This window comes from Drosophila biarmipes, chromosome 2L, assembly GCF_025231255.1.
Source record: "Drosophila biarmipes strain raj3 chromosome 2L, RU_DBia_V1.1, whole genome shotgun sequence".
Taxonomy (NCBI): domain Eukaryota; kingdom Metazoa; phylum Arthropoda; class Insecta; order Diptera; family Drosophilidae; genus Drosophila; species Drosophila biarmipes.
In genome coordinates this window covers 9,319,278-9,325,277 of record NC_066612.1, presented here as the reverse complement: position 1 = coordinate 9,325,277, position 6,000 = coordinate 9,319,278, and positions in this window count along the sequence as shown.

The following is a 6,000-nucleotide window of genomic DNA, read 5'->3' as shown; positions in this document are numbered from 1 at the left end:
ATAATATGAAAACGCAGCCAAATTTCGTGTTAGAGGTTCTTCCTCTCCTTGTGCTTCTGCTTGCCAAGTGCAAATTGAATTAGTTTTGCTTGGGAAGGAGAGCTAATTAAAATGCCGCACATCATTTACTAGAAAATGCATTTTAAATAACACTTTAAAATTATGTGACAATTTGCCATAAGAAAATACAGAGGGGAAACTTGGAAAAATTGGGTTGCACATTTTAATTAAAATTTGCAGTAGCTGAAACGAGGGCGTTTTCCCTAATGAAACTACTGAAACTCCGAAAGTTCGTAAGTTGTTGATTTAGTTAATGGGTTTGTTTAACCAAGAAGTGACAAGTAACATTTGCCCAGAACCAGTGTGTGGCATTTCGAAAAGAAACTGAGAACTTATTCATGCGAAAAACGCAAAGTTAGTTAAGCATTAAGCTATGAATAAATATGCAAGATAAATATTTTCCAACTCGGCTACATTTTAAACTCAATCAAATTTTTGAGATTATTCAAGCATCCCCAGCACTTTGTTTGCCTTAAGTCAATATGCAAATCACTCAATAATATGTCGAAATTGAACATGTGTAATATGATAACGAAATGCCCGAGATTATGCAACAAATTCGGCATCGACTTCTGTTTCTCAGCCTCTGCCGGCAGCAATTAGTTATGCAAAGTAGCGAAATAAAAGACATTGGAAATTGGCAAATGCTCAAAGTACCTGTTCGACGGTAAGCCCATAAAATTGCCAAGGCAGTCCAAATTTTATTACTGCTGGTCCCTGTGCCTGGTGCCCGAAATCAAAATCAAAATCAAAGCTCATTTTGTTCGGATTCACAGCCCCCGCCACTCAAAGGAATTTCACTTCGCCCCTGACAACCTATTCCCTTCCATCCGAATCAGAATCCCCATTCGAAGTTCTCAATTTGCCAACCGTCCTCAATCACTCAGCTCGGCAATACAAAATGCTTTGCGTGTCCTTTGCAATTTTCTCATACATCAATTTTCATATTCATACGCTCGTACGTATTGACTTTTGTTTTTCTCCTTTTTTACAATAATATTCGCTCCAATATGGTACGACAAACGGGTTCCTTTTGTTCGCATTTTACGCACGATTTCATTTATGTGCTCGGCTTATGGTTCACATTGTTTCGGCAACTTTGGCATCATTGGGGCTTCTCCCATGCAAAGGGAGCTTAGCTTTCATAAAGTAAATTAAGTCTCAGTTTCTAAAAGATTTGTGCCTTTCCCTGGCGCATAGTGTCAATATATAGTTTTATCTTATCTTGGCTACATTTTTAAGTTTATGATTTTTACTCTTAAACAAAAATACACCACAACAAATCTAAGCGCAAGCTTACCCCAATACTTTTAATATAAAAATATGTATTATTTATTGTTATTAATACTTGTTTATTTATTTCACAAAGTATTCTATAAAACTTTAGCCAAATTCCATTCGAAACTTTTCAACATCTAAATTGGCTTAGCGAGGATCAAACCGGATGAATATTAATTTAGCTTCCATAAAATATGTAGTTTTTTTTTTTTAATATATGGTAGTGGAAATAAATGTTGCTATAATTTTATTTGCATTCATTTGGTTTGCTTGCGCCCATTTCTGGCATTTTCGATTAATTTATTTGGCGGGGGAAGCATTTTAAAATTATTGAAAATATTATTCCGTCATTGACAGCTGCGGTGTGGCATATCAAAATTGCATTTATCGCTCAATGACTGGCCGTGGATATATTTATGTATATTGGCCAAACAACAAACAATCGGCCGTATTTGATTACACAGGGTGGACAGGGAACGCATCATCGGAAGTGAAGTGGCTATCCGTGGATGATTCAGTTTCGGATCTCTAATTTAGATGTGCGGTAAATACCCAGTGCATTTAGCATTTGTTTATTGCGCTTAAATGCATAATGAATATGAAACTCAATAGTTGTGTGCGGAGGGATTGGTTTTCAAAATAATCATGGCGTAAATAAAGAGCGGCTTATTGGGGATAATTGTGGTTAAGGATAGGACTGATTATGTTTGAATAAAGCCCTGTGACTTTTGATTTAACTTCAATTAATGTAACGCTTTTAAATAGAATTTACTGAAATTTTCTATGGTGCCGCCGAAATTATGACTCTTAAATAGCTTAGATGGTGCCTAAAAGTGTGCAAGAATATATTTATAATCTGTTTTCCTTGAAAAGTATCGTAATAATTTTTTGCTGCATACTTTTGGACTGGTTTGTGATTTTAAAAACTATAAATGACCATCCTTTTTGATCAATGCTGAAAAATATTAAATTATAATCACTATTTCCATAATAAGTAGGTTTAACAAACTCCTCGAACTCTACAGCCAAGCAAACTAATTTATAAAGTCTATAATCTTTTTGGTGAAAAACTTAACTAATCTCGCAATGGGAGCCGGCGTTGCTCCGTCTCATTCTTCGGCGACAGCGGCGGAATGGGAAATCGCGATAAGCGACTCTGACAAACATTTATCTATGGCGCATGCAAATTTCTACCCTCAACTTTGCTCCCACACACCGAAAACTTTTGACGCTGCAGCGTCGAAAGGCGAAAAGCGCCAAAAAGTATGCCACATAGATAAGCGAACCGCACCGAAACCAGCTAAATGAAATGGGTAAAGTGCGACAGGAGGCGCAGGCAAAGGGGCGTGCCGGCAAATGTCATTGTCATTGTTTGCGATACAATTGAAAAGTATAATTAATTAGACAGACGCAGTGCGGGGTGCAAAGAATAGAGTCGAGCACACTCGCTCGTACAGAAAGAAAAATTTCACTTTAATTAAAGGAGCATATAGCACATATGTACAAGGAAGAGATGGGTAATTGCGCGATTATCAAATCGCACTTAGGGTAAGCACCTAATGAAGTAGATACATTTGAAAGGACCATAGAACGGGAAAAGTAATTATGTTATCCACCAGTGTTTATACTGTAAAGGTGATTTATTTTAGATGTATCCCAAGACAATAAAACCATTTTGTTTTAACTAAATCTATTATCCACCAGTAATATTATTTTTGGTATACATATAAATGGTATAAGTTTCCTATGATATCTCTCTTTGAATTTTTGGAATACAGCTTATCATTTTACTAAGAGTAAATACCTTAAAAAAATGTTTAAGCTCATCATGGGTAATCCTTTCCATACATATTTTCCTCAATGAGATTTAAACATTTGCTACCGCGTAGAAAGCAGCAAATTTGTTTCTCCCGGTACACATACTTCTATAGAGGGCACTTCACCAAAGCGGCTTAGTCCCAGACAGAGAAGCCGGAACGAGAAAGGACCTGGTGCAGACGGGGAGAGACTCTGTATGCCCTATATGTCCTTCAATCTGCTCAAATCCCGAACCAAATGAACGACCAAAACGCATTGCAGTCACAGGCACTGACGGCGAAGGGGGGCAGTGGATGGTGGAGCCCACTCAGCATTGTTGCCTGCAGTGTAATTAGCATATTAGACAGTTTCAGTCAAGGGTCTTCGACCACCGGTGCGACGGAGGGAGCTGCAGATGCAGTTGCAGAGGCAAAAGGGACCTGCCGCCTGCCCTCCGCCCTCCGAAACGAAGGCGTCCAACCTGTCCCAATTCAATGCAATTAACGTAAGGCGCCATGAGCCGGGCCAGAAGGGGGGCGAGCAATCTCAGCTCCGCTCGGAGCTCGGTTCCATCTGTTGATATGACAATTCAGATTTCGCAAATTAGTCTGCATGCGTGTGCTGGGGACTGCAAATGTTTCACACATACCTGGCCACCAACAATTGGCAATGCATTTACAATATAGAAAGGGCGACATGGGTGGCGGTGTAATGGGCTAAAGGGGATTGAAAGATCGTATGCGCGAAGAGTTATGTATTAGGGAAAATTTGCCAAATGGATCTAAAGAATTCACGTCTCAAAAATAGTTATTTGTGTACGTAGAACTATGTGAAGGGGATAGGAAATTTCTTAATGGAAAAACTTACACAGTATTTAAATGAGATACAAATTCAAATTCCAAAAAATCTTCACCACAATAAATATAAGTGGTCGGACAGGTACAATCAATTATAAATTCAATTATAAAGTCTTCAAGAAAACACCATGTGACATTTAAAATTCCTGAAGAATTTTGGCGCAACACCCCTCTGAGTCTACTTCACTGACTTTCGTATAATTTATAGCCAAGTCAATTTGGCCCACACACTTGGGAGGGAGGGAGCAATGCAATTGTGGCACTGTCCCACTGTCACGTTATAGTCCTAAATTGAATTGTAACCCCCTGCACCGTTGCACCGTGGAAAAAACCCGGCAGATAGGAGGCACCGAGCAAGCATAATGCTGGTGTTAAATTTATAGACATTTATGCATAGTTGCCCACCACCACTGGCCACAGTGAAATTAAGACAGGACCGTAACAACCGCGCACAATCAGCCGAAAAACAAAGCCGGCAATAAAGGCGAATGAAAACAACGTAGTCAAAGGATAAGCTAAATAAAACAATAAAAAGCCACAACTATGTGCAGGCAGACAGTCAGGGGAGGAGGAAAACTGGTGGCAGGATCTGCAGCTGGAGGACAATGTCCAAGCCAGGATAAAGCGACCAGGATTGCGATGCGCGACACTTGCAGCGAATGTCCTTTTCAAGCGCTGCGTTTGTTTCAATAGTCGAAAGGGGTGGCGTCCTTTTTTGTTCCATTTTCCAGAGGGGACAACACAGGCAAATGTTGCAAAAAGTATGCATTTTATTTCTATTGGGGTCATCAAGCTGAACGCGTCTGGTTATTGCTCGGCTGTCTGGTCAAAGGTCGCCCCACCCCGCGGCAATTCGCTAGATTGCGTTCTGTGTTTTGGCTCTTGTTCTATTCATTTCCCTCCCGCCAGCCGATTATGATTGTCTTTTGTTATGACTGTTGTTCGGGGAACAACATAATTGATGGTATCGCAATCCGAAAACTGTTGTATAACAGGTAACCGATATGGTTCTTCAGTCTGAAGAGCTAATTTTTACTTTTGCGTACGAGTTGGGCGACAAAATTAAAGGTAAACAAACTGTTTATTACCGTGAGATACTAAATAAAGTTCAAAAAGTATAAAATGTTTATAATTTCAGGTAAATACTGGGCATTGAAAGTGAAACTAGAAAGTGAAACCCCCATTTGTACATAGTAGAAAAAGAAGGAAATAAATTTATATTTTCATCGACACAGATTTCATGTATCAATTTAATTAAGTTCTCTGCAAAGCCTACATACCGACTAACATAAATCCTTTATTTTCATCACAAGCTTCGCTTATCTCTATCAAAGAAGCAAACTCACAAGCAAGAAACAGAAAATCGCCGGAGGTCACTAAATAATCCCCTTCCGACAAGCAGGATCAACGATAAAACGCCTGCTCTAATTACACACAATGGGCAATAAATAAAATATTGACAAATCAAGATGTTTTTGTGTCTGCTTGAGGTCACTCCCCTGGCCAAAGAATACAACAAGCATGACGAGGCGAACCGCCCACTCACAATATAAGTCCTCAAGCCAAATAAAACGAGGGGCCCAACAAAAGGGAAACCCAAATCACTTGATTATGTGGAATATTTTGCTATCATTAATCTTCGAGTGGGAGCCATGTGTTTATACGCTTATAATAAATGGGCCAAGCACATCTATATTAATAACTAATAGATGACAGCATAATTGTGATTTACAAGAGCGAAATAAATAAATTTTTATTAGCCCGCAAAGAGAGCGTGACTTGAGGAATTGCCGGAAAGGAAGGGAAACGAAGTACAAACAATAACGAAATTTTTAAGCACTAAACCACAAAATTACTAAACAAAATCTTGTAAAAATAAAGGCTCTTTGTTTTATATCAAGAAATGTAATTGTTAAAAATTGCATTCAAAATTTGCATTTAAAATCTACTTCATCTAGACTTTTTTGCTCCCATTAAGCCTACTTTCCCTCACCTAGAAAATATTTAA